Source organism: Falco punctatus (genome assembly GCF_963210335.1).
Source record: "Falco punctatus genome assembly, chromosome: 1".
Taxonomy (NCBI): domain Eukaryota; kingdom Metazoa; phylum Chordata; class Aves; order Falconiformes; family Falconidae; genus Falco; species Falco punctatus.
In genome coordinates, this window is record NC_137580.1 from 58,267,707 (window position 1) to 58,290,688 (window position 22,982).

At 43.2% G+C, this 22,982-nt stretch overlaps 1 protein-coding gene across 5 annotated transcripts in view; it reads right to left on the reverse strand.

The window, feature by feature from the left end:
• LNX1 (ligand of numb-protein X 1) overlaps window positions 1-22,982 on the reverse strand; it is a 239,696-nt gene that overhangs the window by 90,352 nt on the left and 126,362 nt on the right. For 3 of the 5 annotated variants that reach the window (XM_080385981.1, XM_080385979.1, XM_080385977.1), the window contains exon 1: window positions 1-22,081. This exon is cut by the window's left edge. The exons of 1 other annotated variant lie outside the window; for it this stretch is intronic. The gene's annotated coding sequence lies outside the window, so the exon portion shown is untranslated. Of the gene's footprint in view, window positions 22,082-22,982 lie in introns of those variants that run through there. One more of the 5 variants, XM_080385982.1, reaches the window with a different exon arrangement.

Sequence of the window (22,982 nt, forward strand, 5' to 3'; positions counted from 1 at the left end):
AATTATCCTGTTTGTGCCATTAGGACATTGGCAAAAAAATAAGCACGCTTTCAGTCTTGGCAAATTTCTCCAGTATCCCCAAATTTATTAAAAGTTCACATCAGTGGGCCAGAAAATTTCTCAGCCAATTTTCAAAAACATTTTTTTAAGGATGCATAGCTGCAGGTAATACAAAGTCTACTGTTTTAAGCTGTTTTCCCAAAGCAGGGTTGTCTAACATTCTGTTAATTACAAATGGGCTGGAAAAGAATTCAGCATCCTCACGTGATATATATACAACATCTTGTTTCTTTCCAAGCATAAACCAGAAATATTTTCTCAACATTTCAGTCATTTATGCATTTCTTATTAACAGGTTTTGTACCTTCAACCCTTGCTTGGCTTACACCATTGCTACATAATTTTTCTTTATGTAAATTAAAACCCCTTCCAGAATACCATTTACTTGCCAAGAATAGATATTTTTTTAGCCTTTGCTAGTGATTTCCACACTTCATAACATATAAATATCAATGGGTATCTATCTCCCCTTTTCTAGCCCTTTTTTCCAATATATACACACACAGTTTATTTAAATATGTACGTACTGTGTATATTCATGCCCACATATCTGTCTATAGATATGTATACATACATAGCCCCATACAGAGATATGTATGAACAAATATATACCTATTTAAAAACATGTCTACAGATGTTTAACCATATTCCTACTTTCTTCTTTAGCCACACATGTTGTCTTAAAAATGTTTTGCCCATTTAGCAAACTTCTAGAAAAAATTGCAGGTGTCATTCATAGCTTTCTCTTCCCAGTCAATTTTATTAAGGGCTGTCCTCAGCTTTGGGAAATTGGCCTTTTCAAAATAATGTGTATAAATATTACTGTTTGGGACTGTTTTCTCTTCAACTGTATTGAACGTAATTAGGTCATGATCACTTCTTCCTGAGACAACCCCTGATTTCCAGTCTAGTGGATAGATTCATTTTTATCTATTATTAGATTACCTGACAGCAGAATTCTTCCATGCCAGGTTTGACAAGATTTGTTTCATAGAACTATCATCCAGTATTTAACGCTATTTTAGTGATGTTTCACAGGTAGTAGCTAAGTGAAATCTTCAGCAGGTCTCCAAAATGAAGTTCTCCATAATTACACAGTTCCTTCCCACATGCATTAGCAGCTCATCCTGTTTTCAGATTCAGTTCAGTGACTTATAATATCACCTCTGCCCACCCCTGCTTGCTCCTGGGCTTTGGTAACCAGCATATTGCACTGCGTTTCTTAAGATCCTGCACTTCTCAGTTTTAAGTTAAGCAGATATAAGTCACTGGGTCATACACAAAGTCATTCCTCTCACACAGTTTCTTTTATCTCCGTTAGCCTGCTTAAACAGCTTATACAATATTCTGACATACTGGTCCCTCTAGCACTGAAACCTGATGAGACAATTAGGTTGAATTTGTCTAGATTATTGAGAAATTCCAGTTCCTCTTACTTATTACGCAGACTCCCAGCATCAGCATGTAAGCGTTTCCAAATGCATTTCTTTTTGGATCCTCTACCACGCTGATTTAATTTGTTCCTGACACGGTGAATTTGAACCACATTTACTTTCTTAACCTCCTTCTGTGTGTTGTTGCTTTAAATACAGTTGTGGCAGTCCCTACTAGTCAAGATTTTTTGTCCCCCCTCCACACCTATTCAATCTCTCTATCATTTAGTACTGCACGTACTACAAGCCAGTACACAGTTTCACTCCATGGTATGCAGTCAGTCTAAAACCAACAGGGGTATTTTGTGCTGACCCGTGGGATGCTGACACAGTCTGGCTGGGATAGCGTTATCTGCAGCACTATCTAAATAATGGCATTCAGCATCATTCTTTCTGCATCAGAGCATCCTGGTTTTGCAGGTGGCTTTGCAATATAATCCAGCAAATGCAAATTTTAGTATCAGTGCAAGTACTCCACTTAGGTCACACAGGCACGACTTACCAAGGAATCACAGCCTGCTGCAACACTTGCAATACCTTGCAGGCTCAGCACTGGCCTGAGCTGGTCATGGAAACTCTCTAGAGAGACACGGATGTATTTCACACAGGAGGAAGAAATGCCTTAATATCTGCATGTCTGACAGTTACTCACTTGTAGCTGCCTTTTTTCACACAGTGCAAACTACCAGGCTCTGCGGAGACTGTCTGGGATCAGGCAGCGTTACCGCGCTGGTACCTGCCTTGTCTTAAAAGGACAAAATTCTTTGGGGAAGCAGGTTTCACTCAGCCCCCACAGGCTGCACTGAACATTTGATGGATGGTCCCTTCAAGTGTCTAAAACCTGTGCAAACTATCTAAAGAAAACCAGGGCCCATTTTATGAAGTAGGTTACTTCCATGCACACCACAGGAACTTGCAAAGATGTAAATTTGAGTCAGGATACTATGGGCCCTCTGCTCTCATCTCAGAGAGGCAAGGGATCTTCTCCTTGCGTGAAAAGGTATCTTTTATTAGACTAATTGCTACCACTGAAAGAATGATGTTCTTTCAGGTATGCAAGTGTTCCTTTGGTGACACTCACTTAAGTTCTAGTATATCCACACACAAAAACACTAAAGTTATCAGCTGGTGGGAGACAACACCCAGAAAATGGCCGCTTTGAGGAAGACGAGGTGTTTTCAGTATACTGTTTCCTGAGCAGCCCAGCACATTCAACGTGAACACGTTGTTGCTTGGAGACTGAGGCACAGAGTGTTGCTGACCCAGCAAGCTCAGCGAACAGGGAACAGTGCACATCTTGCAAATTACCTCTTTGTTTTACTAAATGAGTTGAGCATCAGTCTAGGCACAACGCCTTTTACATGCCGATTGCTTAAATTGCTAATTCATTTCTCCAAGGTAGAGTGCAATGCATAGTGTAGATTACATCAGAAACAGAAGATGTTAAGGACACAAACATACCCACATACAGACAAAGGAAGCCTATAGCATGTTATACCTACACACAGAGAACATCTTTAGCAGTGCCTATTGCAAACTGGGAGATGGCAATAAACAAAAGCATTCAGCTCAGAGACATAACCTAAACCTAAGTGCTACTTTACGCTAAAGTGGTCTACTTACAAAGCCAAAGGCCTAAAAACAGTGGATAGAAGAGCAGCTGGTTTGCTGACCTTCCCCATGTAGTATAAGCCCTGGCCTTTCAGGGGTTTCTGCCCTCATTCTGTAACACAGAAAATGCATTTTAAGTTTCCAGCAGCTCACATAACTGTGCTTGTGTACCTGTCATCTCCCAGAGCCCACAATGACTTTTGGATTCAAGGAACAATTTCAACCACATCTGATGAGAAAGGCTTTCAACAGCAATTAAACAAGTTTGGTGACAGCAGGTAAGCTTTCAGGCGGAGATGAAAGACTGATCGCATTTTCACTGGGAGAAAACTTTGACGGAGAATGTCTTACTAAAATGCAGAGCTCCCATTCCTAGCATGAGAAAGAAGTCTTAAATGTCCAAACAGCAGGAAAATCTCCCCTTGGAGCTCACAGCACTCATGAATCTACAGCAAAACAGAATTTTTTGGCTTTGGTGGTCATGGATCTGTTTGTTTAACTATACTTGGTTTCCACACTGGAAATTTCAGATCTTGCATGTTTTCAAAAGCCATAAAAAATGGATATATAACTGTATCATGTATTATATACAATGCATACATGTATATAGAATTCAACAAAAGGTTGAATGAAGTTCGTTTTCTAATGTAAATATTTATTCTTATTATTAATGATTTTGTCTGCAGTCCTCAATGTGAATGCTGAAGTATCACTTCAAATGAGAGCTCCCTGAGAAAACATTTCTTTTTTTATGCATTGTACCATGAAATGCCTTAGAAGTGGCAACTCTGTTCAAACTGGTTAAAAGAAACAAAGAAAGTCTATTTAGCTGACTTAAAAATCTCATATTATTGGGTCAGTATTGTAGTTCACTTTCTCTTTCAGTGTGTTATGGCCTGCAGCAAAACCACAAAAAGCTCTTCAGCAAAGTAAAGATAAGACATATTTGACATTAAAAACCCATAACCTCAGCTTTCAGTGCCTGTTGATGTCCTCAGTGAGTATTTTGTGTGCTTTTTCTAGCCTAATTATACCTGGAGAATCTCTGCTGAACATCTTTAACTCCTAAAAAGGTAAAAATGAGGGTCTGACCCAGGCATGTGAAGGAGAAAGTTTTTTAAAGCACTTTACCCACAGCTCCACTACTCGATCCTCAGCTGATAACACTGATGTGACAACATTTTAGTGTTGTAGTTTTAGGCCTGTAGACCACATAAGCTGAAACATTCCAGATCTGGGACAGCAAAGCCACCAGACTATTTCTGTATATGATAGGATGGCAGCAGTTTAACCCAAATCTCCACAGGTTCAGTGTTGACATACCTGTGCTTCACGCTACCAACCTCCCCTCTTGCTGCTTTTCTGGGGAAGCGGCGCTGCGAGCTTACACTGTATGAGGTACTTACTAAGGGTACATGAACGGGGTTGCTATTATCTGTCAAAGGCTTCAGGCTGAAGCAGTTGTTCAGAGCATCCCTGACGTATCCCTGCTGCTGACAGAACAAGTCTATATTCATGCCCTGTGGACAAAATCGCCATTCGTATTTAGATTTGCACCGTGTTCACAAAGTTCCTTGGGAGATCTGTTTGCTTTGTATGTGGGGAAATGGATCAGAAAATACTGACAATTTTTAAAATGCTTGCTTTGAATTTCAATGTCTCCTCCTTGTACTGGCTAACAGTGAACTACTGTTGGTACACACTAAGTCCCTCACACTGCACGTAAAGTACGTTGACTTGCCGACTGTGTGGAGACTGCAAACTCCCTTGCCTACCCCTCCCTTCCCAAAACACCAGCAATGGACCATTATCTTTGATTTTGACATCTGAAGAGAGAATGCAAATGCCAGGAAGGAAGTTTTTAGAATCTGTAAAAAAATACTCTCTAAAAGACCTTCCAAAGGGAATATTACAACAGGATACAGTAAAGAAAAACAGGAGAAGAATTTGAGGGGGAGAAGCTCACAATATAAATGAAAAATACTTCTGAGAATAAACAAAAACAAAAGCACATCCAAACTTATTTCTGCTTAACAGAAAATTAGTGATTTTTCCGCTTAAAATAGACTAAGAACATCAGTGGAATACTTGAATATGTCTAATTTATACCTTCCGGACTGTGCAGTGTAGTACGAGGAAGATGAAAGTACGCTCAGAATTGATGTTGGGGCCACCCCCGCTGGACCACCAAGGCAGAAGGTGAAATGCAGAGGTTACAGGCTGAGTCCTAGGACTCAAATTCTTTGAAAAATTCCCTTTACATCACCAGGGTATCTCCTCAAGAATCAGGAAAAAATTATCTCTAAAGTCACTGAACTGAAGATTAGGAAACCCCAATCTTTCTAAGCATCTTGGTAATATCTGTTCATTGTAAAATTGTTATATTCTACACTATAACAACATGTAATATAAAAGCAAACATTACCCTAATTGCAGCCCTTCTTCTCCCCCACTTTCTTTTGCTAAACACTGTCAGGGTAGACTGTGCTGTGCAAGCCATGCAGACAGTCTGCACATCAAAGAATTTGCAAGCTAAGCAGCTGAGATCAGATCAGCTCTGCACAAGGAAATGCAGAACTCAACATTACATGGATCTGTACAGGACTTTGTGCATGACAGGAAAGACATGCTGGAAAGGCTGACTCCCAACAAAGACAGAGGATGGTGACTCACTGAAGAAGGCTACTCCGAACAGTTTTGATGTACAGCTGACTTTCAGACAAATTTCTAAGCAGCTGAGAAGCTACCCCGGGGAAGAACAGGACAGAGCACAACAAAGCAGCAACACTGACTTGGCTTGTGGTTTCCCCTCTGTTATCAAGGCAGCAGGTTTTGTCAGAATGCTTTCCAGGCACAAGGACTTTAGAACAAACTCAGAACAGACCTTTGCTAGTCTACATGAAGAAGTACAGATTTTTTACAAAATACAATTTGCTGCTTTAAAGTGAAATTGCAATGAAAATGCATGGAGGAGTAAATAAAATGGAAAGTATTAAGCTTATGGTTGAAATGATGGTGCAGTCTGAAAGGAAAAATGTATGGCATCCTTTGCTGGCGTTTTTATAAGCTGGGGGGAATCGCACTGATCTGTTGATGCTGAGCACAAGAAGCAGACTCTGAGCAGCCCTCTTAAGGCTCTGAGTGAGTGACAGGACAGCGCTTTGTAGCCCAAACTATCAAAAGCTACCCTGCAAAAAAAACGGTGTTCATGCTGAGGGGACAGAATATACAGAAGAATGATCCTTTTAAGAGGAAATTTGTCTGTCTGTCTACTTTTAATTAAGAAATTAGAAAATACTCAGCATCACAAATTTAAATCCTCCTTCTCCCTAATTAATAATGTCTCCTTAATCCAATTTCTCTGTACTTGCCTGGATGCCTCCCTCTGTATCTTCAGATCCCCGTGGCTATTTCCAGTATCCTAACTTTGACAAAGGATAACAATCTTAAAGATGTTATGTCCCCGTAAGTGTAAAGAAAATAAGGCAGAGTGGTAAAGGAAAGAGACCCCATTAAGCATTCACACAGAGAGGAAGGTCGAGGCATAAATACATCCCTTATTAGATACTGAAGAATCAACAAAAAGCTTGAAATACTTGAATGCCTCATGGGAAACACTTCAATCGAACTCATGCCTTTCTAAACATCAGGAAATCCAGCTACCAGACACAAATCTGTAAGAAACCAGGCTTCACTGGCTCAGCTGCTCGCCCAGCAACTTCACTTCAGCAAGAAAACCGATTACTGCAATTACTGCAATCGCAAAATACCTGTATTTTGTTGGATGGAGAGCACAGCAAACAGGCTCTCGGTGAATAATCTAGGCATGAAAAATATCAGGTAAGCAGTTTCCAATTAGCAGTCCTCACCAAAATAAAGCTTCCCCTCTCCCCACCTCCAGGGCAGCATTTTTGGGAGCCCATGGGAAGGGGTGCTCGGTGGCCAGGGGCACATGGGGCTGGGGCTACTGTGTGGGGAGAGCTCCCTTGCTCAAGGGGAAGCACAGTTGTGAACCCAAGAACAACAAAGCAGCATTACACTTAATCCACTGCCATCTGGCTTCATTTTGACAATCCACAAAATCAGACACAACATTCTTCTGCAAAATCCCTGAAAAACAACACAGAACTGTCAAACCCAGCATCCCCTCTCTCCCTGGCTCCTCCGAGGGCTTGAAAGGGAGGTTGCTCAAGAAATGAAGAGCGATTCCCCCAAGTGACATTTCTGCAGAAGTGGTCTGGCTACAGATGTTTCTGCTGTGGCAGAAGAGTTTGTATAACAAAGCGCCGCCTGTCACGTTTATGGGGACAGGGAGGGGGAAGGGGATGAGAAGCAGAAAACAGGAGAGGCTTTGAGTTGTGGTGTCAATCCACAGGCGAGGAACTACCTGAAAGAGGCTATCAACTCTGCATGTTTGCTGAGCTCCTGGCCAGACCAAGGGGGAACGAGGACAATCCATCTTCCCCAGCAGAAACTGAACAGCCATCCCTGAGGGGACAAGGCAAGCCGCAGCCTTAAAACTAGCTGGGAACACATTCCTTCTGCAAATCAGCAAGACAAATCCCCTTATTATTTCAAAACAGTGTGTTGAAGGAAGCCTTGGTTTGCAACATTTTTGTTGCTATTGAGGCATTAAGATAGTCTACATGGCCTGCTAGGTGGGCTCAAATGTTGCCTTGTAGCTGATGGCTCTCATAACTACATAACAGAGATGTTTGTTTCCACAACAGAAGGCAGAATGGCAACCAAAAATCCTAAAATAATGCCTGATTCAGGCTGAATTGTGTTCCCATTGACAAACACTGATTACAGAAAGCAGCTTGCCAAGGACTGAAGCGTATTTTCACTGTTGCCTCCTGGCTTAGAGGTGCAACTCAGCTGCTGGGCTTCTCGTGCCCTTTCAGACACTTGAGCGTTGGAGACTCCTGGCCTCCAGCATGACATGGACCTCCTGCAGTTCCTATGTCATTGCTGCCAGCTCTGTGTGGATGTCTCAGATATTCTGGGACATCTCAGCTAGTTCTTGATGCCTAAATTTAGGCACATGCATGAGATTGCAAGTTACTCCACAGAGGCTATGTCCTCTGTTCCAACACCCTCATGTAGTCCATGATCATATATCTATCTGCTTGTACTCCCTGGGTGCTACCTTTGATGGGAGCAAGCATACGTGGGTGTCTTCTCAGCTGCCAAAACAACAGCACTAGCAAGCAAAACACTCACACTCACAAATGATACTTTGCTCAGCTTCCATTAAAAAATGTCAGGAAAGAAAGCAAGGCAGACTCCATTCTCATGCCTGCTTTAGGGCTGAATGCCACAGGGATGTCCCCAGGCATGGCCTGTGCTGCGCTTCGGAGCATGGCTGAGCATCCTGTCTTCCAGAAAGCTCATAACTGACAGCAGCATTAATGTTAACCAGGCACATCTCTGGAGTGCTGTGTGTGCACATGCATTAATCAGGCATCTTTCTTAATGTTCAAGATTGTGCCACGGAAAAAACTTTGCCTGGCTTTCACACGTGACTTAGAAGAAGTGAGGGGAAATGGAAAGAGTAAATTCCCTGTGCTACAGCAGTCTCACCTGCCAGGGACGCGTAACTTCATAAAAAAATCATCCTATTGAAACTCCCAAATGTTTCCAGTGGTAACATATGAATGACTACATTCATATCATGGACTAAGAGGAGGAAATGGCACACTTGTGCTAAATAAATACTGTGAGATTGGTTTTACAGCAAAGGTTGTATCTGCACAAGCTTCAGCATTGTAGATAGAAAAGCCACTCTCTCACACACCAGCAGCTCAAGTGAGTACACACCTGGGAGGGAGGGAAAGGGAGAACATAATCTCGTGTAAAACCAGAACTGTAAAGCAATACAAAAGAAACACTTATATTGAGGAGGACAGTAAAGAAATTATGAGCAGATTAGACATTTGTATCCTGATATTAAAAAAAAAACAACCTACAGAAAACTTGATTATGACCCAGGCTAAAAGGACTGGAGAACCTGCACTATGATGAATAATGCTGATTTGTGATGCCAAAAGATTTTTAGAGTAGTCAGGGATATAAAAGACAAATAGTGTGACTAGTAACAGACTTCAAGCTGAAATTATAAGCTGCTGTGACGTTACTGTTTAATTAGCTATACATTTCGTGAAATGGTATATTTGCACATTCAGTTTGGAGTTTTAATAATTTCATGTTGTAGGCTTCTGTCTCCCCTCACAATGTGCATCCTCCAAGGATGCTACAGCAGTAGTCTCACTCCAGATAGAAAGCTAGATAATGCAGTCTGCTTTACAGCCAATGAACCTCTAAAAGGATGGTGGAGTTCAAATTCCAGGTTTTCACTGACAGCAACAGTCTCCAGATTACAGTTTCTTTTTTCACAAACACATCTAGTACCTCTGTCTCTCTCCCCCCCTTTAGGTTCCTTCCTAAACCATGCACACCATGTTTAATTAATGACTCACCTTAGAGGTGCACTGAGTTCCTGATGGCATCAAAGAGGTTTCTCTTGGGGACTGAGAACAGATATGTAAGGGCAAGATGATGGAATTGCTGATTTTGAGGGGGTATTTCTGTTTGTTTTTCTGAAAGAGAAACTCCAGTTTGTTCCACTTTCATACCGGGCCTGCCCAACACTTCTTAGTGATCACAACAGGATTTGACTTGGCTGTTGGCCAAAACATGTCCATGGTATAATCACCAAATATTTACAGTGCTTTCTTTTCAATAAAGACAGAAAATCTCTGCACCACCCGTCCCAGAGAGGTCCCTTTTTCTACTCCAGGAGCTTGTGAGGGCTTTTAGAAAGCAAGTTGACATCCTCCTGTGCTCATTTAGCTACACCCCGAGCAGCAGCTACCTGTTCAGCGTTGCTGTTGGCCAATAGCAGAAATCTGACAATCTTTCACATGCCTGCAGGAGGAAGGAGTTTTCCCTGTTTGTTTTTGAGTATCTTAACTGTATCTGTGGAGAAAATTAAGGCTGAATATCACAACATTTCAAGAATTTTTTACAAAAGAAATAAAAAAGAAAACATCACTGAAACAACATTCCCTCTATATTCAGGTCACTATTTTTTTTTCACCTTTCCTTCATCTTATTGGACACACACAGCAGTGAGTTTCCCTGTGCCACTGGTATTATCGTGAGCCTACCCATGGTTTGTCAACAGAGGATGGAAGTATCAGTCTGGGGTTACAAAACTTACATGTTCAGAACCTGCTTTCCACTGCCCTTGCTGTCCTCTGCCTTTTCGCTTGCTGAACTGGAGCTTGCTGAATCAGTAAGTAAGACAGGAGTCTGCAGCATCGCTCATGCCCAAAACTATAGAATTTCAAAATTGTCTCACCGTACCCTAACTTTATTCCTTTGTTGGAGTACAATCAGACACTTAAATGGAAAGACGGGCTTTGTTTTAAGGATGTTGCTTTTGATTAAGTATTGTCTTTCCCCGTATTACAAGCTGGCAATGATCTTGGAAATCTTTGCTGAGCGAGGGTATCCTATAGCAATTAAGGTGTCTCAATGGACCTATATAAAACACTTGAGGAAAATGGAGTAAAAATTATGAAAGACTGAAATATTCATCTCCCACCATCTGCTACACAGGATATATGCTATTTTACTGTTTCAATGCCCATAATCTCTCTGTGTACAGCAGTTTAAAGCTCTGTTCTGTTTTAAAATAGAAAGGTAAAGCTTTTTTTCACACTCCATTTACTAGCCAGCTGGAACTTCAACGCCTGTTCCTGCTCCTTTATGACAGTTCAGAGGAGAGGGTGGTGGGCAGCACCCCAGTTTAGCTTCTTTATGAAAAAATGTTGATAGGAAACAAGGGAAAAACTGGCCGTACAGGTCTTCCTTAAAAGGCAAGAGAGGTCTTATGAATGAGAACTGTTCTCCTTAAATTTTATTTCACAAATAGCCTTCTCGAGGCCAAAATGATTCGTTCAGAAAGGATCTCAGAAACCAACCAGAACATGCTGCGTGGCCTAGCAGTGTCATTCGCACCACGGGTGGGATGCTGCAGCACAGCCGCAGACTCAAAACCCAGGCTGAAATATCTTTAGAATGCAATTATAGGATATAGCACAACAATCATGGAAAAGGAAAGTGCGTAACAACAGAAAATAAATCATAGCTAATTGAAACATCATTTTAGAAACTATTGCTGCTCACATATTAAAAACACAATAAAGTATTCTTGCTCTTTTTTACTGGAGGGTTTTTTTGTTTTCATTTTTGAAGGGCACACTTGATACTCTATCTGCTTTAGTGTTAGTAGTGTAGTAACTGTGTAGTGTTATTTTTTCCGTCTGTTTATTTCATCTTCCTTCAACCACTATCTTTCAGTCACTTCTTTACAAAGTGCTAGTTTGATGTCAACAAGAGGCAAGTTGAGAGGACATTAAGTATTTCTGGCATTTTACCATTAGTATTGCCAAAACCCTGTTTAAAATAGTCCCTCTGAGTGTCTCTAAACATCCCCCCAAGTTTCTAACCCAAGCACGGGTTCATGGCAGTAACAGGCTGCTTTTTGGCTGATCTGCCAGCCAGAATGACAGCTTACCAGACTATCTTTATCTGGACAGTGATTGCTATAAACATGTTTCTGTGTTATTTTTTTGCCCTTATATCTCTGATTATGGGAAGACTTGTTCTATTTTGATGTGCCTAACAACATGTTTTAAACAAACAAAGATCTTCCTTAGGTCTTTTCCAGCCTATGTGGCAGTTAGCATGGCTGCAGTTGGAAGAAGAGATCCCACACTGGACTTGATCTTGGAGCTGCTGAAATGGGACCACTGGCCAATGTTACTTCAACAGAGGAGGAGAAGATACCTTCCCATGGAAGAAGGAGAGGGTCAGCAGCAACCCTGTCATCCTTCCTCTCCTCCAGGTGGTGGAACCTCAGCTTTGTTTCAGTTGAACCAGGGTCAGAGTCTCTGCTCCTTGCTGCTCACTGTGTCGAGATGGGGAAATATCTCCAGTTTAGCAGATTACATTCATGCAGAAGCAGGTACCTGGGCAAAAACTGTTGACATATTCTGGGCTGTGAAATCTGTGGCACTTCAAATTGTTCTAGATTACTCTTTTAGGCATTGGATAGAAAAAAAATCTATAAAACTGAAACCTCCAGATGAAAAAGCTTTTGGAAAAAGAGTGGAAAGTTGTTTTTCATTAACCTCACTGAGAGAGGAAGGACAGGATTTGCCACGGTGCTCTCCCATCTGCTCTGCAGCATTGCTGAGTTGAAGCACAAGCACACAGGCAGCGGTGTCTGTCACTGTCCCTCAGCTCTATGAGAGCCGCTCATACCACAGTGTGGGGCACGGACAGACCTCCGAACAACCCCTGCAGAAGTACATCCATGCAGAATAGGAACTGTAGCAGTGACAAGAATTTTCTTCATCTGTCAGGGAAAATGCAGTTGATGAAATGTCTGTGTTCTTTCCATTCTTCAGAGAAGAAAGTCTATTAAGTAAGAATCTCTCCCTCTAAGAGGTGTCCGATTTTCTTCAAACCCAGCGTTTTGATTTGCCTGTTCACTGCTGTCACGAAACATGGGAAAAATCCCTTTGAGAGTACCTTGGCAGGCTGAAGACAATCTTTTGAAACCGAGTTACCACATGTTCAGAAGGAAAAGGAAAGTACTCATGGAATGTGTCCCACAGGCTCATAAAAATGTAGTCATTAACAAAGATTTTTTAAAAAAAAGTTAAAGTGTGACAGTTACAACAGGAAAGAAAATGCAAAGAGCTGCTCAGATCTGGAAAAACAGAAAAAAACCTTTAAGAGCAGAAAGTTATTTCAACTTTCTGCAGAAAAATCCTAAAATATCTGCTACTTGGAAAGTCTGTAAGTTAAGAAAAGACTAGGAAGCATCCTGAAAGCAGCTGCAAATTACACATCCACCATAGGCCTGTGAGCTGGTGCAGAGCAGCCTCTTTTCAAACCCACCCCCCTAACCCAGATCATAGATCATCAGAGAGGAGCCCAAATGAGTCGCAGCTGTATTGTTCTAATTGCATTTCAATTGTTGAAAGGGAAGGCTTGAGTTCGGCCTGCACATAAAAAACACCAGCTTCCCAGAACATATCCCCCACTGGGTGCTCTTTTTTTTTTTTTTTTCCCTCAAAAAAACCAAAACAAAACACATTCAACATCTCTAATGAAAAATGGGAATTTTATACCCTGCTGGTGGCATAATCATTTCAGTTTGCCTGATCCTGGTAGGCTCTACAAGGAGACAGTATTATTAGGAAAGAAGAGGGCAAGATTTCTGTAAAGACACCAAAAAGGCAGCAGGGTTCTGGAAGAGGCAGAGATGCTTCATGAGTTAAATTGGGTGGAAGCTGCAGGCTCAAGAGCCCAGCCCCATCTCTGAAAAGGGACCTGGGTTTCAACCCAACATCCAAACTCCCAGCTGCGTCACACACAGAGGCGTGCTGCAAGGCTAGCGGTGGGAGACAGCCTGTGCATCTCCACTCCCAACACACTTCCAAGTCAGCCAAGCAGCAGTAGGGACCAGATGTGCAAAATCTGCAGGTGGGCTGTGTTTTGCACAGACCAAAGGCCAGCAAGGCAGTACAGCATGGATTTACATGAGAAAATCATCAGAGCTTGTTTCAGTTTGGTTGCTTTCTCCAGACTTCTCAGAGTGACCATCTACTCCCTAACGAGGGTGATACAGCTCAGATATTTCTTTCCTTAGCTGGGGGCTACTAGCTTATAATTTCCCCATCCTGAAGTAGGCTTTGAGATGTCATTGCTTGGCTTTTCTTACAGAGTATTCCCTGCACAGCCACTACACCTAGAAGAGAGTTAAGCCACACTTATAACAAAAACTTCCAGGTTCCTTGGTGTCTTTGGCACCTTTACGAAGTAACTAATAAAAGCACTGGCAAAACAGAAGGCAAATGGCAGCCCCCGAGTTTTGGAGGGAACATTGGCTACAGTTTTCAAAAGTGGAATGACTTTTCCTTCTTACTGCATTTCCTGTGAGATCCTGCCCTTTAACCTACCCCTAAATCTCAATGTAATTACATCATTCATTTTCTCTCCCTACCATGGCAAAATTTAGTCTAAACCAGCTTGGATAACATAACCTGAATTTATTTTGCATCGCCCCAGTTAGCTCAAATGCTACTTAGGATAAAACAAAGCCATATGCAACAGTGGAAACTGTAGTAGGTTGTGTTACAGATTTTCCTGCAAGAGAGAGTTTCTTCAGAGAGCCAAGAAGTAGAGCTCATGCTGAACAGAGGCAACGAGGGGGAGGTATGGGGTGTGGACACAACAAAACTGGGAAAGCATGTTAAGAACATAATGATTGTGCTCTAAAAAAAACAGAACTCTAGAACTGAGATCAATTTTCAAAGCCATATACAGGAGGTGGCAGGCACCCCAAGTTAAGCAACATTTTGAATCACAAAAATCACCTTGCTTCACACAATGAACAGCAGACAACATGAAACTCCCTTTTATCAAGATGAATCAAAGCAGTTGGTGCAAATGGTCTGAGGTGTGCGTGGTGCTGGCATTACTCATATTCCTACACACACACACACACACAAGGTGGGCAACTGGAATTTACAATTCACAACTGGCAGACTGCTTACGTGTTCTCCCAGTATGTTAACTGTTGTCTTCATCTGTATTGTTTTCTCCTAACATCACAGCTCCTTCACTAGGCTTTGTTGTGGGCAAAGTTATGTACATGGCAAAGCTTCCCATATGGAACAATTTAATGGCTCTGGGATATCAATACAATCACTGCGGTTTGCAACAGATGGGGCTCGGTTAAACAAGAAGCCAGTTACCATGGGTGTTTTTACAATTGTTTTACGCAGCTCTCCTATCACCACTTGGAGGTAAAGGAGACAAGAGATGTCTTCAGGGACATGTTGCTAGAAGGGACATGTTGACTAAAAGATGGAACAAAGGAAAGCAGAGGGTTAACAAATAACGTTCCTGGCTGCATCTGAATTTCAATTAGTGACCAGCCCTGTAAGCGCCACTGATCATACTATCAGCCACAGGGTGGTCATTAATTCTCCACCAGGTTGTGACTGATCCAACCAGTCAGGCCAACAGCCAGTGGTGAGAAAACAGCCTTGTCTCCTTCACCTGTTTCAGCCCTACTTCCACTTTCTCCATCCACCTCCACCTCCAGAGATCAGGATATGTTATGCAATGGCATGCATATTAATACCACTGTGTGAGCAGAGCAGAGACATGTATCTACAACCTCAGCACAAAACCCCAGGTTGAAACTGTAGACCAAGTTACAGCTTGCATTCATGAAAAGCAGTTGGAAATCCCTAACGGTTGGCATGTGGGGTTCAGATTAGGTTCAGGTTTAGGCTGGAACTCCAGCCTATTCCACAGAGTAAAGATGATTTATAGGTCCTCAGCTTAGGATTTCCCTCAGGATTTCTCCCTTTGCAAAGCAATGTGGCATGACCCTGCTGCCCATGCATGCTGGTTACCACTTGTAATTTGTGTTTCCCCTTGGGAATTGCCACCCTTGGCTTCAAAACCACCCTGAGAAAGGCAGAAGGTAGACAGTGGTGAAAATCAGTCTATTGAGTGTTGAATACACCCTTCCACTTCTGCTCATTTCTAAAGCAGGCTGCTGGGACATGCCAAGTGTCTGCAGGCTCGTTGAGGGTGCATGGGGCTGGGTCAATATGTTCTGAATGCTTGGGAGATGGTGTGGAGATGGGAACACCATTGGCCTCCTCAGCTTGGTTCTGAAGAAAACCTACCTATGGCCCTTCCACAGATTCAGCTAATCTCAAATATAATGGAGCCAAAGATCTCCTGCTGTCAGAGTCAAGGAGCAAAGGAGAGGACAGGGTCCAGCAAGTAACAAAACAAAAAATCAACTGAAACAAAGAAGGGCATTTAGATGAGGAGAAGAAGAAGGAGCTGTGTAAAAGCAATGACATTTTTGATGAAACAAAAAGCATATTAGCTGAAAGCCAAGTATTGGATCCAGGGAGGAGATTTGAATCATCCCCTTGGATCTGCTCCACTCTTAATAAAACATTAACTGTTCATTGAGAGTGAGCACACGTGTGTGCATGAATCAGTAGCCTGGCGGGTCTTCTTTTGAGACATTAGACTTCCTGAGCTTCCAGTCCCTCTTCTAGTAAATGTTAATTGTTTATCCAAAGTGGAACAACTTCAAGAGGAGAGGCTGAGGGCTTCTCAACTGCCGCCTCCTTGGGCAAAGTAGCAACAGGAGGACTGGACTAGTTCTTTAACTGCTCCACCATTCAGTAAAGAGGATACGCTCACAAACCTCTTCCTCCCTGTCTCACCAAATAGAAATATTTGGGGGTTTTATTGGAAAAAAACCTGGAAACCAGAATCCCTCTCAGTACTATCTGACTTGGATTTACTCTTGCATTTTTTCAGTTGCAGAGCAGCCCTGGTGCTGGCTGGGGGAAAGGAGCCCTTTCCAGCCCCAGCTCTGCCTGTGGTCCCCAGCCCTGTACCTGCAACCACGCACCTGCCAGAAGATTTGTGCTCTCATTCAAAACACACGCTGACTAGATACCACAGAGGCAACTGGATTCCTACAAGCACTGCTGAAAGCAACACCTCCAATAGTAACAGGGAACGGCTCCCCTGTAACAGCCAGCCACCTGTCTTGGGCTTTGCCATGGCCACAAAGTCAAAAGCGGTAGCAAGGCTGTTTTAATTCAACACTATTTAAAAACATCAAACAGTAATTCTCACTTACATGTATCAGTTGGTCACAGTCAGCTCTTAGCCAGTGTATTTTCAAAACTTGTTTATGCTTCACATCAGCTATTTCCTGCAGGATCCATCCCTGCTAGCAGGCTGAACACTTAAAAGCAACGTTTCTCAGCCATTTTAAAATCTAAGGACAGCTTACCGTTGCGGGGGAAGAGAAGTCACTATCCTTCTTGTATCATTTTTGTTATTAGTTGCATACTTTCACCTGGCCACCGCCAGTCAGGAAAGTTATGTTCCCATTGCCATGGCCAGAGGGTAGGATGTTTTGCTGCCATCAAGTCTCCTATCACCTTCCTACGCCTTATGAATCAGCCACAGGCTTCAAACCACAGGCTGCACAAGCTACTCTACAGCAAATACTGTCAGCCTGACATTTACATTTTCTTACACCTGGGTAAAGCAGAGATTTGGCTCAATCTGTGATGGGACTGCACTGATTTACACCTCAAGATGCAATGCATGTGCATGGAAAGAGGGATCTGCCCTAACTCTCACGCATACTGAGCTGTAGAAGCCCCAGTGCTGTGGCATTCCAAAGCTGCAGGGAAGGCAGCAGAACAAAGGTGAGAAGGAAATAAGGGTGACAGCCCCAGGAGCAGGGGACCTGGACCTAATTGGCACTGACTGCTGCCAAAGCCCCCACAAGAGACTTAGCTTACAGTACATACAGTAATCTCCAAGACCTGGTCCCTACTGCAGAAATTCCTTGTTTCCTCCTGGTGCTGGGGCAAGGAGAGAGCTAAGACTCTTAGCACATCTAGAAGATTTCTCTGCACTGGGACATTCCCAGTTGCTTTGCAACTCATAAACTTATATACAGAACTCAAAGGGGCAAAATTGCACTGACACAGTTGGGATAAGGATTTAAGGATCACAGGTTCATAGGAACAGGCATGGGCAATGAGACCACGCAGATTATTTGCAGACCAAGATGAAAAGCACCAGATGGATTGGTTTCCTGTCATATTGGAGCTCTTCCCCCCATGCTGTACAGTGCCAATGTCATCTGGGTGCTTCACATTCCTTTGCAATTCAGAAAATTCAACTTTATAAGTCATCCAAGTGGATGGATAAGCTAGATCAAATACAGGGCATGCCTTGCCAAGATAATTAAGAAGTTAGTAGAAAGCTTACAGCAGGCCCTAGGAATTGCCTGGCACATCTCTACTAGACGGAAAGCAGCAGCAGCTTCCACATGAATAATCTTCACGTTGGAAGGCCTGACACATTAGTCCTGAGCAAATCAAACCCAGGCAGCAACAGCACAGGAGATACATCAACACTCTGAAATATCTTGAGGATTCATCTCTTCCTAGAAAACTATTTTCATTCCCTTACTTACTGCTTTTATGGGCATCACAGCTATGTTTAAAAAGTAGGGGAAGTTCTTTAGCTCTTACTAAACATGCACAGGCACAAACCAGCTCTGATTTGGAGCAAAATCACAGAACCACAGACTGGATGAGGTTGGAAGGGACCTCTGGAGGTCATCTAGTCCAATCCTTCTGCTCAAACAGGGCCAACTAGAGCTTGTTGCCCAGGACCATGTCCAGACAGCTTTTACATATCTCCAAGGATGGAGAATCCACAACCTCTCTAGGCAACCTCTGCCAATGCTTAGTCATCCTTTCAATTTAAAAAAAAAAAAAAAAAAAGTGTTTCTTGATGTTCAGGAACATGCTGCTAGGTTTATTTGGGACCTAAAAATGATAGCACTAAGAGAAATCTACCATAATTAATTTCCTTGAATTTCAGAGCTAGTTTTGAACATTTGCAAGAGTTGCCTAGAAAACACCTGTCTGACAACATAAAGTATAGGTTGGGTCAATTCTTTGACTACATCTAATATAAACACAGACTTCCATTACAGAAGCATATGAATGAGAACATAAATTGTATTCACACTCCAAATATGCATCAATATACAAATATTCTATTATCATAGAGGGACCTGGACAGGCTGGAATGATGGGCCAAGGCCAGTGTATGAGGTTCAACAAGGCTCAGTGCCGGGTCCTGCACCTGGGTCACAACAACCCCACACAACACCACAGGCTTAGGAAAGAGCAGCTGGAAAGCTGCCTGGAGGAAAAGGCCCTGGGGGTGCCGGTTGACAGCCAGCTGAACATGAGCCAGCAGTGTGCCCAGAGGGCCAAGAAGGCCAACAGCATCCTGGATTGTACCACAAATGGTGTGGCCAGTAGGACAAGGGCAGTGATTGTCTCCTTATATTAGGCACTGCTGAGGCCACACCTCAAATATTGTGTTCAATTTTGAGCATCTCACTTCAAGAGGAATGTAGAGGTGCTGGAGCATGTCCAGAGAAGGGCAACAAAGCTGGGGAAGGGTCTGGAGCACAAGTCTTACCAGGAGCAGCTGAGGGAACTGGGGCTGTTTAGTCTGGAGAGGAGGAGGCTCGGGGGAATCTTATTGCTCTCTACATCTACCTGAAAGGAAGTTGTAGGTAGGTGGAGATAAGTCTCTTCTCCCAGTTAACAAGAGACAGGACAAGAGGAAATGGCCTCAAGTTGTGCCAGGGGAGGTTTAGATTAGATATTAGGGAGAAAAAAATTAACTGAAAGAATCTTGAAGCATTGGAACAGGCTGTCCAGGGAGGTGGTGGAATCACTATCCCTGGAGGTATTTAAAAGATGTGTAAATGTGGTGCTTTAGCAACATGGTTTAGTGATGGACTTGGCAGTGATGGGTTAACAGTTGGACTTGATGATTTTAAAGGTCTTTTCCAACCGAAAAGATTCTGTGATTCTATATATACACAAACACATATTTTACATAGAATTTTGAGTATATGGGATATATACATGTTGACATGTATCTTCCCCCACCTTTCTCAACCACATTGAAAACAAAAGCAGTTCCTTTCTCCATAGCAAGAAACCTCTCAGAGGAAATGGACCAGACTTAGCAGTCTGGCTCTCAGGTACTTGCATAAAATTACACACAAGCTACACTAAAAATCTCTTAATTGTTACAGGAAAGAGGAATATTTGCAATTAAGCAAGAGATCACACTGGTGTGTAAAAAGAAATGGATCAAATCAAACCTTAAGCATCAGATGCATTTTGATATGATATATTCATGGCTTCCCAGGAAACCTGCAATTACTGTGAAGAAAAATAAAAGATTCCAGGTTCCCTGGAAGCCAACTGCTAAAATCATTAAAGTTTCCTGGAATAACAACATAGTCCCCCATGCCTTAGCTAGACCTGTCAACAACAGGAGCCCTGAGGAATCTTGCATGCTTGCTGGTTACTGCTTTCATCCTTGGGGTGCTTACATCATGTCGTGATGTTTGTCTCCTGGGTAGACCACAGCTGGCTGTAACTTCCTCTGGAGCCTACCAGTGCTATTTCTGAAATGACCTCACAGCTGCAGAGGGGGGCAAATTGGCCACTGTGCTATGTGAGATGGCTACCTTGGACATCTGAGGCTCTTCAAAGGACACTGACATGCCTCCCTGCCTCCTCCTTCTCCCCTTGGGACATGTCCATTCCTTCACTTCCTTAATGTGCACCCTTCCCTCTCCTAAAGCACACTTTGCCCTTATTTGTTGTCACTGCACACATAACCTGCCTCTCCTTTTTCTCCTCTTCTCTCTCATCCACACCCACCTATCATGTCCCATATGGAAAAGCAGATCTGTTCAGAGGAAAGGGAGCAGGACCAGCAAACTACTCTCACACTGCAGAACATACAGCATGAGCAGAGATGCCCAAGAGCAGAGCTGCATAGTAATATAATTCACATAAGCGAAGCACCTGCAAGCTCTGCGCCAGCATAATGTGCTACTGCTAGGCCTGGCCTAGCATCTGTAGATGTACTTGCAGAAATATTTCAACACACTTGGATGACTGATCTATTATTTGCTTGCAACTGAATATCTTTCAGTCATCAAGAAATCTGTGTAAAATATTAATTCATGTAATAAAAATGTTAATTATTTGAATTACAGAAGTTTTGTTAAATTATAATTAATTACATTTCCATTAAATATTCGTTTTAGTAAAGAAAAAGGTATCTTGATATTTTCAGATGTTTTCTTTTTATTTTATGGCATCTTCGGAAACACTGATAGCTGTAAGATTTCCTCTGAGAAGATGATGGTCACAAACTGAAGGACAAAGGAAAACATAGTTTTATTTTCCTAGAAGAATGACTTGAACAGAAGTCTAACCCTTTTGATTTTTAATAAGATCAAACATTTCTTTGTAAATCCCTATCCAACCTCTGCAACTGGATCTATACAACTGTCATTAGAAATGTCAGAATCATAGAATTGTTTAGGTTGGAAAAGATCATTAAGATTATCAACCATTAACCTAGCACTGCCAAGTCCACCACTAAACCATGTCCCTAAGCACCACATCTACATGTCATACGTCCAGGGATGGTGACTCAACCACTGCTGGGCCTGTTCCAATGCTTAACAACCCCTTCAGTGAAAAAAAATTTCTTAATATCCAATCTAAACCTCCCCGGCACAACCCGAGGCTATTTCTCTTGTCCTGTTGCTTGCTACCTGGGAGAAGAGACTGACACCCACCTCACTACTACCTCCTTTCAGGGAGCTGTAGAAAGCTATGTCTCCCCTCAGCCTCCTTTTATCCAGGCTAAACAACCCTAGTTCCCTCAGCCGCTCCTAATAAGACTTATTCTCTAGACCCTTCACCAGCTCCATTCCCCTTCTCTGGACACGCTCCAGCACCTCAGTGTCTGTCTTGTCATAAGGGCCCAAAACCGAACACAGCGTTCGAGGTGCGGCCTCACCAGCGCTGAGCACAGGGGGATGATCACTGCCCTTGTCCTGCTGGCCACACCATTTGTGGTACAAGCCAGGATGCTGTTGGCCTTCTTGGCCACCTGCTGGCTTATATTCCTGTGGCTATTGACCAATGCCACCAAGACCTTTTCTGTGGGCAGCTTTTCCAGCCACTCTTCCTTGTAGCGTTGCATGGGGTTGTTGTGACCCAAGTGCAGGACCTGGCACTGAGCCTTCTTGAACTTCATACACTTGGCCTCAGCGCTGACCATCGATGCAGCCTGTCCAGATCCTTCTGCAGAGCCTTCCTGCCCTCCAGCAGATCAACATTCCCCCCCAGCCTGGTGTTATCCACAAACTTCACTGAGGGTGAGCTCAATCCTCTTATTCAGATCATTGATACAAATGTTAAACAGAGCTGGCCCCAGCTTGTGACACCACTTGTGACCGGCCACCAGCTGGATGTAGCTCCATCCACCACCGCTCTCTGGGCCTGGCCACCCAGCCAGTTTTCCATCCAGCGAAGCGTACGCCCGCCCAGGCCCTGAGCAGCCAGTTTCTCCAGGAGAATGCTGTGGGAAATGGTGTCAAAGGCTTTACTAAAGTCCAGGTAGACAACATCTACAGCTTCTCTCTCATCCACTAAGCAGGTCACTTTGTCATAGAAGGAGATCAGGTTAGTCAGGCGGGACCTGCCTTTCATAGGCCCATGCTGCTGGGCCTGATCCCCTGGTTGTGCTGCATGTGCTGCGTGATGGCCCTCCAGATGATCTGCTCCATAACCGCCCCTGGCACCGCGGTCAGGCTGACAGGCCTGTAGTTCCCCAGATCCTCCTTCCGGCCCTTCCTGTAGATGGGCACCAGGTTTGCTAATCGCCAGTCAACTGGGACCTCCCTGTTTAGCCAGGACTGCTGATAGATCATGGAAAGTGCCTCAGCGAGCACTTCTACCAGCTCTCTCAGTTCCCTTGGGTGGATCCCATCCAGCCCCATAGACCTGTGTGTGAGTGGTGTAGCAGGCCAGTGACCATTTCCCCTTGGATTATGGGGGCTTCATTCTGCTCCCCATCCCTGTCTTCCAGCTCAGGGGGCTGGGTACCTGGAATACAACTGGCCTTACTATTCAAGGCTGAGGCAAATAAGACATTAAGTACCTCAGCCTTATTTGTGGGACCCTTAAGTGACATGCCTTCCCTAGTTGGGTCCCTCGCCAGCTGTGTCAGAAAGTTATCTTCCACACACTCCAGGAACCTCCTAGACTGTTTCCTCTCTGGTGTACTGTATTTCCAGCAGACATCTGGTAAGTTGAAGTC